Genomic DNA, 12,838 nt, shown 5'->3' with positions numbered 1-12,838 from the left:
CATCCTTTAGGACCCTGGGATGTAGGTCAACAGGCCCTGGGGACTTGTCACCCTTTAAACAAAATAGTTTGCTCAGTACTTTTTCTCTAGTTGTGGTAATTGTTCCAACTTCCTCCTTCTCTATACCCTCTGCTCTACATGTTACTATTGGGGTGGCTCCGTGAAAATTGAGGCAAAACTTTGAGGCAAAATTTATAGTGCCATTTCTGCGATCACCACTATTAACTCCCCCGTCCTAACCTCCAAGGGACCAGCATTCACTTTAGCAACTCTATTTCCTTTTATATAATTGTAGAAGCTATTTATATCTGTTTTTACATTTTGTGCTAATTTTCTTTGGGTTTTTTATGACCTTTGTTCATCTTTAAAGTGTTCCCAAGCTTGTCACTGACTTATGCATTTTGTATGCCTTAGTTGTGGACTTTGTGTCACATATAACTTCCTTGCTTAGCCATGGATGATTTTTCCCCCTCTTAGCATCTTATTTCCTCATTGGGAAGATTGTTCAGTTTATTTTTGCGATTATCACGAAGCATTTTTGATAATGGTTTTTAGACACATTTATGTGACTGAATGTGTTGTCCAGGTCGTTTATCAGTTGACATATTTAATGCAGCAAAGAGCTGAGGGTTTTAGGCCAGGTCGAGGGAAAATGTTCCCTTGGCTCGAGGTCTGCTGAATCAGTTTTGAAATTATTTTTCCCGGTTTTTTTTTTCTCTTCCCGGTAGATTAGTGATGCCTTTGTTCCTGTCGTGAGGAAAGTGCTAACCTTCAAAATGTATTATTTGCAAGCCGAAACGAATGGCCGCGACCGATTTCCTGGACGTTATATCCGAACCCATGTTAAGGGGGTTTTGTCAGGCGAAATTCCCAGTTTTATTCGTGTGCAATAGTCGCATCTCGCATGTGTAAATTCATTGCGCTTCTACGTTTCTTTTTAAGTCACAATCACCACTTCCTGCTTCACAGTTGCCTTTATCAATGATCCGACAGTGGATGTTTGTTGCAAGAAGCACTTGTATTTCAGCCCTTCATGTTCAAATATTTCTATGCATCAATCCATCTATCTACGTGACTAAAACAAAAACAAAAATACCTTTAAAAACTCAGCAGGTCTGAGAGTATCTGTGGAGAGGAACGCAGTTAACGTTTCGAGTCCGTATGACAGTGATCACAGGCCTTCTATCCAGCTCGCCCTGTCCCACCCCCCGCCCTCCCTTAAACCAGCTTATATTTCACCTCTTTCCTACTTTTCTCTAGTTCTGTGGAAGAGTCATACGAGCTCGAAACGTTAACTGTGTTTCTCTCCGCAGATGCTGTAAGAACTGATGAGTTTTTCCAGGTATTTTTGTTTTTGTTTTGGATTTCCAGCATCTGCAGGTTTTTGCTTTTTCTCTATATCTGTCTGTCTGTCTGTCTATCTATCTATCTATCTATCTATCTATCTATCTATCTATCTATCTATCTATCTATCTATCTATCTATCTATCTATCTATCTATCTATCTATCTATCTATCTATCTATCTATCTATCTATCTATCTATCTATCTATCTATCTATCTATCTATCTATCTATCTATCTATCTATCTATCTATCTATCTATCTATCTATCTATCTATCTATCTATCTATCTATCTATCTACCTATCTACCTACCTACCTACCTACCTATCTATCTATCTATCTATCTATCTATCTATCTATCTATCTATCTGTCTATCTGTCTATCTGTCTGTCTGTCTGCCTGTCTGCCTGTCTGTCTGTCTGTCTGTCTGTCTGTCTGTCTGTCTCTCTCTCTCTCTATCTGTCTGTCTGTCTGTCTGTCTGTCTGTCTGTCTGTCTGTCTAACTATCTATCTATCTATCTATCTATCTATCTATCTATCTATCTATCTATCTATCTATCTATCTATCTATCTATCTATCTATCTATCTATCTATCTATCTATCTATCTATCTATCTATCTATCTATCTATCTATCTATCTATCTATCTATCTATCTATCTATCTATCTATCTATCTATCTATCTATCTATCTATCCATCCATCTCGCTCTCTCACCCTCTTGCTCTTTCACTCGCTCGCTGCATTTGTCGCACGCCCTGTCTCGCTCTCTCTCTCGTGTACAGCTCTCTCTTCAAATCAATCTATCCACTTGAATGTCTGCCTATCTGGGCATCTATGTGTCTGTCTATCTGTCTGTCGGTCTGTCTGTCTAACTATATTGATGGTTAATTCTCCCGGCCCTACGACATTTGATTGCCCTTCAAAAAAAAGTGTCAGTGTGATATCACGTGTGAGATTAGATCAAGTCTATACTTGCACAATCGATTGCCAAATTCTGCATAAAATGTATGTTCAGGCGGAATAAATTACCTTTGCCCTCGCTTTCTTGTTCTTAAGGCGCTTGACTCTGTTGTCCACAAATGCTGAAATCACTGGATGATTCCTCAATTTGGTTGTGCCGAAGGTTTGTTATTTTGTTAACAATCATGTTTTCAAACGTATCCTTTCATGTGGCGGGGATTTGGTTAGATCGGCCACGATTATTGCTCGATACAAATTGCCCTTGAAAAGGTGGAGGTGCCCTTCCTTAGTGAAATTGTGTATTTCATCTGATTGACGTCAGTGGCATTCCCTCAGTACCTAGAATGAAGTCCGTCAGGCTCAGTGTGATTTCAGATGACTGAGGAGTCCAATTCTGTACCTACATGTTCTTCCGCCGTGGGACACGTTTTTTGCACTAACGAGTGGAAATCAAATGCCCAGGTTGGTTCACTTCTCCTTGCTGTGCCTCGGCCTTTCTACCACTCCTTTGAGTCGCTGAGCCTCGAAGAGGTTTTCGATTTGATGGACCGCCTTGTGCCAGGCCGAGAGACCGACAGTATTCTCCTCCCGCTCCCTGGTGTTGAGGCCTCCGTGCTTTACGGAGACCTGGAGAGTATCCTTGCACCTTTCTCTTTGGCCGCCCTTTGGACGAGATCTGCTAAGTGGCAGATGCAGGAATGGAAAGGCACCACTTTCCTGAAAAATGTGCCCGATGACCGCCAAGTATCTGCTGCATTTGTGCAGAATTTTGACTGGGAACCAACACAGCCTTGCCCCGGTTCCCAATCCTCCATCCCCACAGAAGCAGGCCTGTGAACCCCACATTATAGTACCAGGATTCCGGTGCGCCCGGTGTATGCTTCATATGGTGCAGGCACACCACGTTGCTTTTAGCAAGGTGTTGTCAGGACGCCATGTACTGGGATCCAGATTGCAATCTCTCAGTTTGGCTTTGAGATTTCATACATCCTGTAGTGGAGCTTCCCGTGCTCACCGAGTGTGGCGTTTTCCTATGAAGGCATTTTCCAGATGAACCGCATGACCTACCCAGGGAACCGGGGCTCTAAACAAGATATTTTCGATGTCAGGCATGCTGCACTTTGCAAGATTATCGGTTTTGCGGATTTTGTCCTTCCAACAACCGTTGGAAATGGTTCATGGACACTGTAGTTGGAAAGTTTTCATTAGCTTTCTATGAGGCCGAAAGGTTATGCGAGTCTCGCACTGATATGGAAGTGATATAAAAAACACAGCCTGGCAGGACTTGATCTTCCATCTGAGGGAAAATCCATGTTTTCTTTCCAGAAGTCATTGAGTGAAGCCTGTCAAGTGCCGAGCTTGTATTTGTCAGGCGGTGGGTAATTTGCCCATCCAGTTAGTGCCCTTGGAGTGCATGCAGCCAAGTTAGCTAAACTTCCGTACTGAATAGAGGGATGCGTTGTTCAAAGCGGTTGTGGTATCTTGGAGCACTTGACCAGCAACGGTTTGATACGGCATCTCTATCCTCAGATATATTGTCAATCGAAACCGTTCTGAGTTTGCAGCAAAGCGCTCAGCACGCAGCTGAATATCTCCGGATCCTGAGCTAGGAGTGAGTAGGTCAAGTCAGTGACGGAAATATCATTGCCAGAGGAATCCACGTAATGATCTGGGCAACGTATGAGTTCCCTCTGGAAGATTAAATGACAAAGACATAAATCAGACATGTGCCCTGTTGGAACATAGAATGGGTCCCGACAAACAAAACAGTGGTGAAAATCTGAAATGTCCCCACTACTTCTCCTGGCGGTTCAGGCCGATTGTGTGTCCTCGAATCATTTTGATCTAAATTAGTAACAATTTGATTCCCAACATCGCTCTGTGGGTCAATCATTTGCCGCCGTGACTATCCACTATGGGATCTACCCATTGCTCGTTAAAATATAGCCCCTTCAATTGTATTGACCACAAACATCATTCCAATTTTCGACGTTTCACTTTGAAACTATGCCTTTCACAATGACAGCGATTGACGTAACATGTTTGTTCAATGACTGAAACTAATTGATATCTTTAGGGGACATGAATGCCCTCATGGGGATTTATCTGCTGTCTACATAACAGCTTCTTTGAATGTCACATTTCATATTTTCCAAAAGGCTCGGTGTATCTGTTTCAACAGGAGTTAGCGCTTTTCACCGAGGATATAATTTGCTGTACTTCATCAGATACGGGCCATTTACAAACCCATTCTCGAAGCTCTCGTTTTCCGATGTACGTTTATTAACATGCTCTTGGACGAACAATATAGATTTCTGTCCTTCTTTCCATTTATGGATGAGGGCAACGCTGAAAGGGCCAACATTTATTGCCAATCTCTAATTCCCCTTGTGAAGTCGGTGGTGAGCTGCTGCGGTCTTTGTGGTGCAGTTACACCGATGGTATTGTTAGCGGGGCGGGTGGTGTTGGGGGTCCATTATTTTGACACAGAGACAGTGAAGGAACGGCGATATTTTTCTGAACCAGAGCGATGAGTGACTGGGAGAGGAACGTTCAGCGAGTGGCGTTCCCAAGGTCATGTTGCCATTGTCTTTCTAGATCTTAGGGGCCTTGGGTTTGAGAAGTTAACTAAATGGCTTCATGTTAGGTGAAGGTAGCAGCTTTTCTCTGTTTCCTGCTATGAATGCTGTCGTGCCAGTTTTACCCTGATGTTCTAGAATCATTAATGTGGCATTTCCTTCCGAACCTCCTGTGATTTTAACGTGTTTATTTTATTTTCCTGAAATGAATTTAAAGAAGAAGGGGATTTTTACGTTTCAGCTCACATGTTCATTCCATCTTGTGCATCCATTTCTGCAGGAAAGACATCTCCTCATAAAGATGGGAGAACTGATACTTCACCAGATAAAAGCCATTTACTATCCTATTCTCGCGGCTATTGGTGTTCCTGGTAAGAGCCTAAATACAACCATTACCTGTATAAATGGATGTTGGCGTTCCTCTCAAAGGTCAGTTCCGGTAACATGGAATTGTTTCTTTACTATTGGGGAGTAATCAAAGCAGGGATGTATGTTTAACCATAACGTGAACAGATTTCTTCCTGTTGCGGTATCTTTCACTCCGTGGTATCCACTGCTGACATCTTATTCTTGCTTTACGGAATGTCATGTAACAGGGTTGGCTCTGCAATAATTATCATAATCAAATGCCAACCGAGTTTAAACTTGTAGAAAACAAAATCTGTGAAAATCTGTGCAGAGGCAAATTACCATTCTGCAAAATTCTGCTTCAAATACTGCCGTTGCTAATGGTTTTCATCCATTTTCGAATACTTAAAGGAACGGAATCCCTGTAAAATCACATACTCACATACTCACAGCGATGCTTTTACTAATCTGTAATCAGAGAGGTATCTGGAAGTCTGGGTGAAACAGATTACTGTGTGTGCTGTCTTAGTCAGTTTTCTATTGAAATACATGCATTTCTATAGCCTCATTTATCGACCACCTTAATGAATTTGTATGAAGTGTAGTCACTGCAGTAACGCAAAAGGTGACCGGAAATTTTTGGTCGGGAAGATTCCACAAGCAGCAAGTTGACAATGACCATATGACCCTTTTTGCGGTCTTTAGCCGAGGTTTAAATACTGGTCACGACGCAAGGGGCTACGACAATGTTGTTCAGCGAAATAGTGGCATGGATTCTTTGACGTTTACCCTAAGAATCGATTTGACATCTGTTCTGAAAGTTACAACAGCCGATAGTGCAGAACTACTTCACTACGCCAATGGAGCATTAGCCGAGAAGTTTGTTCTCAAGTACTGACGCCGGACGTAAGTAGGCAAACATCTATTTCAGCGCGGAGGTTTCTAACTGAGTCTTAGGTGCTCCGATTTTGGACCACCCTTGCACTACGAGTAGTTATCTGGTTCTCATTATTCTGCACATTTCATTTTCTGGCCCTCCACTTCCTGCTGTTGAAAACCCTGCTTCCAAATATTACTGATTTACATTGAGAATTGCAGTGGAATGATATTAAGCATTGTCGGAATCCCTTGTGGATTTGGGAAACTCACATTGCCACGTTACATGGTGGCACTGACAAAGGGACAGAGGAGCATAGGAATTACGAGTATAAGTTGACTATTTGGCCGCACGAGGGTGCTCCACTACTCAAGTACATCATGGCTGAAAATATGCCTCCACGATATTCCATGCACTATCTCAGATATTTGTATGCATTTATTATTGAGAGATCAAATCATCGGCACCTTCAACATACTCAATGACTGCCAATCTGCCGAGGGTGCAGTACATAATTTCGAAAATTTACCCCACCCTGAGTGATGAAATTCTTCCTCATCTCAGTCCGAAATGCAGACCTCTTATTCTGATATTGCTTTTCCTGGTTTTAGACAGACCCGCCAGGGGAAACATCCATCAATGATCTGCACCACCGAAACTTATAAGAAAGTTGAATGCTTCAGTGAGATCACTTCATTTTTGCCCATGCTCCAGAAAGCGGAGGATGAGTCTCATCAATGACTCCACATAGGACAATCCCATCTAAATCCCAGTAATTCAAGAAGTAACCTGTTGAACATTCCTTGTCGCAGAGCTACAGCAACACATAATGAAATCTGCACAAAAGGAGAAAAGTAGAATGCTTGACCGGCACCACAAACATCACCATAAACACTCCACATGGAAATTGCAGAGTTGGGGATACGCTGGTCTTGGGGTTACAAATTATGGTTGTGCACAAATGAGCTCCAGCTGATGGTCCACAGTGCCTCGTGACTGCGCACTTTTGAGTTGTTGATCAAGGTGAAATCTACCCCATTTAGCACAATGGTTGTCTCCCAAAAAACGGTGGAGAGAAGCCCGAATGTGAAGGTGGAATTCCCCTGCACGAGGACCGTGCGGTGGCCATTCCTATCATTCCTTTAATGGACAGATGCACATGTGATGGGTAATTTGGTGGAGCGAATTCAATTTTGCACCTGGTTGGTTTCCTGACCACCTGCTAAAGACCCAGTCTAGCAGTTATCTTTATGCCTCGGTCAGCTCGGCCATTAGTGGAGCTAGCGATCCTCTCTTGCTCACAGAAATCGAAGCCCACGACGTAAAGCACTTTTTTTTTCCGTCTCATTCCCCTTGGTTCATGATCATTGATTCATCCGCTGAGGGGAACGGGAGGTTGTCAGCAGGAGGGGATATTCATTGCCCATGTATTACATGATGTCATGAGATTTCATTTAAGTACCACGTGCTCTCAAGCATCTGAAAAATCGTGCACACTGAAACTGTTGCAAAATGGTATTGAGGAAAGCAGGAATGCAATTGAGCGATACCGAGAAATCGGATGGATAATTCACCTTTTAGATAAGATTATTTCACTCAGATGTTTGCTGATGATGCATATGAACTTTAAAAGCAGTAAGAAGAATTATTCAGACAAGGATAAATGGCTTACATCATTAAGTTTACGGAATGATTGCAAATCAAGCAGTCTGCTTTGTCCTGGATTAAGTCAATATCCTTGAATTCTATAGAAGCGTAAATCATCTGGACAGGTGTAGTGTATCCCATCACACTCCTGATTCGTGCATTTTAGATGGAGGAAAGGTTTTGGAGAGTCGGGGGTGTGTTGCTCACCACAGCATTTTCAGATGCTGACCTGCCCTTCTAGTCACGGTTTCTTGTCAATGCTTTGTCCAAGGATGTTGAAAATGGGGGCTTAAGCGATGCTAATGCCATTAAATCTCAACGCCATATTGTTGGTTGTTCTTTTGCTGCAGGTGGTCATTGCCTTTAAATTTTGTTGGGGCGAACATTACCTGTCATTTTTCAGCACAAGTCTGGCTATTGCCCAGGTCTTGATGTACAAGGGCACGGATTTCATCAGCATCTGTTGTGTCGCGAATGATGCTGAACTTTAAACAATGATCAGCGGACACAACCCCCTTCCCTCAACCCCACCCCCTCCCCACCACACCAAACTCCTTCTGTGTTTAAAATGGAGAGAAGTTCATTGATGCAACAGCTTAAGATGTTTGGGCTCAGGACACTGCCCTCAGGCTCTCGCCCAGTTATGTCATGGGGCTGCGATGATTCACCTGCAAAACAAAAAAAAACAACCTTTTTGCTTGGTACATATAACTCCAAGCAATTTGGAAGTTACCCCTTATTCTTATTGACTGCAATTTTCATAGCCCTCCTTGATACGATTGTGTGACAAATGTTGTCTTGGTATAAAACACAGCCCCTCTCTCCTCACCTTTTGAATAAAGCACTTTTGACCATGTTTGGACCAAGGCCGAACCGAGAGCTGGAGCTCGCACGATGCAAAAACTGAGAGTCAGTGAGCAGTTTACTGCCGAATACGTGGCGATTGAAAGCATTGTCCACGATAATTTTCATCACTTCGATCATGATGAAGTGTAGGCAGATGGGGCTGCAATTAGATTGGTTGGATTTGTCGTGTTTTTTTTTGTGGATAGGCATACCTGTGAAAATGCTCACATTTTCGCATAGATGCCAGTAATTTAGATGCACCTTACCAGCTTCGATAGGAAGATTTATTCAGCAGCACTGATCTCCCGTACTTCTGGCATGATCTCAAATGACCCACTGCCTCTGCATCATTCAGTTCCTTCAGTCATTCCTTAAATCCAAGTGCTGAGAATCACATTGTATGAAGACTGGCGTCTGTGATGCTTGTCATCGGTAGGAGGAGGCCGGGATGGTTATCTACCCGTCACTTCAGGGTGAATGTGGCTGCAAATTCTTCAGCCATGTATATGCACTGGTGCGCTGCGCTCCACATTCATTTCCGATGGGGATATTGGTGGAATCCGCCAACCAGTGAGGTGCAGAACTTTCCAGCACCATTCAAGGCGACTGTGACTGGACTTCAGAGCGGAGCTATCGTTATTTGGTAGGGGGATCAATGAGCCCTGTCTTTCTCATGCTGAATACGCTGTTTTGCTGGCAAGTAGCCCTGTCTTGCAATTCACCAGGTTAAGGTGCGTTATTAGGTCTGATCGCTGCTGCTGTGGACATATTTGACCTCGAAAGCCTGAAAGGATAAGAGTAGAAGAGGCATGGGCACATTCTTAATTACAATTTCCTTTCTAAGTCACACACCAAGCTGACTTGGAGATAGATCACCGTTCCCTGACTGTCACTGGATCAAAAACCTGAAAATCCATCGCTCGTAGCATTGTGTCTGTACCCGCTTCACACGGACTGCAACACTAGAAAACCCTTATTTTCAGGAAGAATTAGTGAAAACGGAGATAAATGTGCTAATCTTGTCAATATATCCAAAGAAAAGAAAATGCTGCATGATGACGAATCTATGAATGTTGATGTCATTTTTGTATTGAAATGACGGCCATGGCTGTTTCTTTTGTTCCAACTCTACAAAGAGCAGCTACAAAATGCGTGTTTAAATGTAAATTATTTCGGAGAACACTGGCCCCTAACTGAGAACGTATATTTTGATTCACTTCTGAATATCTAAATGTTTAACCAAAACGATTGGCTGGAATTTCCGTTCGTAAATCTACAGCATTCCCCCCCACCACCCGCCCCCCCCCCCACCACCACAACCCTCACCCCCCAAAACCCCCACTCCGCACCACCCACCCCCCTGAAAAATGGCGAATCCACACGAAGATCAATGACGTACATCGGGTATAATGACGTCACGTACATGAATCTCCCAGTTGCAGGTGGAGAACGGGCGGGCCTTTTACACATTACGAAAGGGCAAGTTATTGAGTTTGTGAACGGCACAATTGTATGTTTTCGTGATTCGTGCTTTGCACTTGCCGTGGCGCAGACGAGAGAAAAATAAAATGTTTCTAGGAAGCTACCATCAAATGACAATCGCGCGGAAGAGAGGTTCTGCCTCCGGGACCATGATTAAATGTAGCAACAGATTGAGTTGGGGATGGTGGCAGCGCCTCCATGTTTGCTTTTCACTTTTTTGTTTCTTGCCTGAGCTTTGAACGAAAAACGTTTTTGGAAAAACAGTTTCTGAGAGCAGGTGGTCTTGAGCTTGCAGCCATACCGACTTTCTGTTCACAGCATTACACTCTGCCGCACGATGTTCAGGCTTTCACTGTCACTGGACGCAGACCCCATTTTGCATCACTCAATGGCTCCTCCCCGTGGGAATTTAAGGAATTTTGGAGCGGGAGCTGATCAAAGGGAGTGTGCGGAGGAAAAGGGATAATTTTACAATTCTCCATTTTCACGCTGCCGAAAAACTTAAAATCCAGTCCGCTGTCTACTTATTGTAATGTTTCTTTATGATCTTTAATCACGATTAGTGTTTTGAATCTGCAGCGGAGGATTTGTGTCACTTCTCTAGTGTAACTGCTGCTATAGAGCCTGCAGCAATGTGTCATAATCAAAAAAACAATTCAGTGGATCACACTCGGTGGTGCATTCGCCACAACATTCACAAATTCGCCGAAATGAATCTTAAAGATCTGTTTTGCATGCAAAAGATGCTATAGAAAATTGTTATTTTATAGTTACATTGCGAATAGAACATTGCTGTTAAAGTGATATGCATTTGGGACCCTGGAGGAAACTCCATCGCTCTGTAGTTCTTCAGACTCGGGTGTTTGCAGTAACGACACCAAGAGGCACATAAACCAAAGTGCACTGCACCTGCTCCATGTTCCTTATCCCAAACAGCAAATCAATAACAGGTCAGAAGCAGATTGCAGTTGCAGAGAGCAATGGGTCATTCTGTAGCATATTTACATGTTCATTTCTCTCGTTTATTTAGCAGGGAATAATGTTGATAATATATTTGTTGAATGTATACTTAATATGCTAGCTAAATAGTGGATAATGTTTTGGATAGGTCACTATTTAATTAAGGAGATAATTGGTTGGTTCATTATTGCGGCATTCCAACGCTTAATTCGGAGGAAAATTCTGGAAATATATTGATAATTTATTGGATAATATTTTTGATAGTTAATTTGTTGAAACATTGGCTGATTCATCATATAATTGTTTGAATAACTGTATGTCTTAAACTGTTTCCTTATTTAAAGTACTGAAAAGTACAGTTTCAAGTGCTGATAATTTGGTTAAGAGTCTTTGTATAATTTAGAAAAGCGCCCGGATAATTATGTCTCTCAGTTTAAATGCATGTCATTGTAGGAATATAAATATTGAGTTTGCTCAAATAATAATAGGAATCGGGTAAATGAAGGTTAGTTTTCATTTTTGACATTTATTTTTAGCTGCAGTTGTGTACATAGCTTTGATTAATAATGCTTCCACCTTTTCCAGTGAATCCTACATGGTCAACAGAAACTCAAACTTTAATTTTTATCCATTGCCTGGCGTTTTCAAGGCTGTTTTTGATTATCTTTGACAGCTCCATTAATCAGTCGATGTTTGATGCTTACATTCGAGTTAGAGAATGGTGAATTGGAGGCTGCCAACTGGGCTGTGTATGTAACGCGAATAGATATTTTTTTTGTTTGTGTGGTCAAAGCTTCCCAACTTGCAATCTGATCCAAAAATGTAAAAAGCTGTTTATCTTTATCCAACTAAATCGCCTTACTTTATTCAAAGTTCACCTGAATCATTAACCAACAACTTACTGAAATAATATGATCCGAAATGTTAATTCACCACCACGTTTATAGACGTTCAATGCATTGTTGTTTCCCTGGGTTCAAGTTTGCGAAAAATCTACTTTCAGTCAGCACCATGTTGCATAGCTTTGAAACCAGTTGGTGCTTGAAATAACTCTCTATCTACTCATCCTATTATTTTGAGAATGTGCATTATCCGTTCACTAATCTGTGCCTCACTAATCTGACCGCAGATTTCAGTAGGAAAGTTATTCTGCACCCTTGCCAGATCCATGACATCCAATCCTATAGCATCGCCACCAGAACTACAAACAAAATTTCGGCAGCGAGCCGATTACCTACTTTCGATAATAATTCAGGCTAGAGTTATTTAACTTGCTTTATAATGCCGTAAATAATCTAATAAACGTGCGCATCAAGTTAGTACATATATGGCAGCTACAAATTAGTTCAGTGAGATTCAGTCAGAAAATATATTCTTCAAAATTCAAGTGGCTCTTTACTAAGTAAACAACTGAAATAATAATGCAACCGTGATTATCTGAGGCCCACGTCAATTCCACTTGACTTATATAGATCATTTAATTTCATCAGTAATCAGTATAAATGTCTGAAGTTAGTCTTTTTTATAATAATGCAGCATTGAATAACTTCGCTAATTCCCTAAAAAGGTTCCTGCAATTTGAAAAAACGAAATATGCATTTTAAGAAATAAAGCTAAGATTCACGTGTTTTATGAGCCTGGCCAATCTGAAATGAAATAAGCTGTAGATGATGTTACTTTAAACATGGGTGTGTTAGGAGTTAGGTCTTTATTGTCAGGTAAACAACAATTCGTAATTGCACTTTTCTGAACATATATTTAACTACAGTGTCACATCGAAGTGCCCATCAT

This window comes from Cetorhinus maximus, unplaced genomic scaffold (assembly GCF_964194155.1).
Source record: "Cetorhinus maximus unplaced genomic scaffold, sCetMax3.hap1.1 HAP1_SCAFFOLD_321, whole genome shotgun sequence".
In the NCBI taxonomy this organism is placed as follows: Eukaryota; Metazoa; Chordata; class Chondrichthyes; order Lamniformes; family Cetorhinidae; genus Cetorhinus; species Cetorhinus maximus.
Note: the sequence above shows the minus strand (reverse complement) of the source record.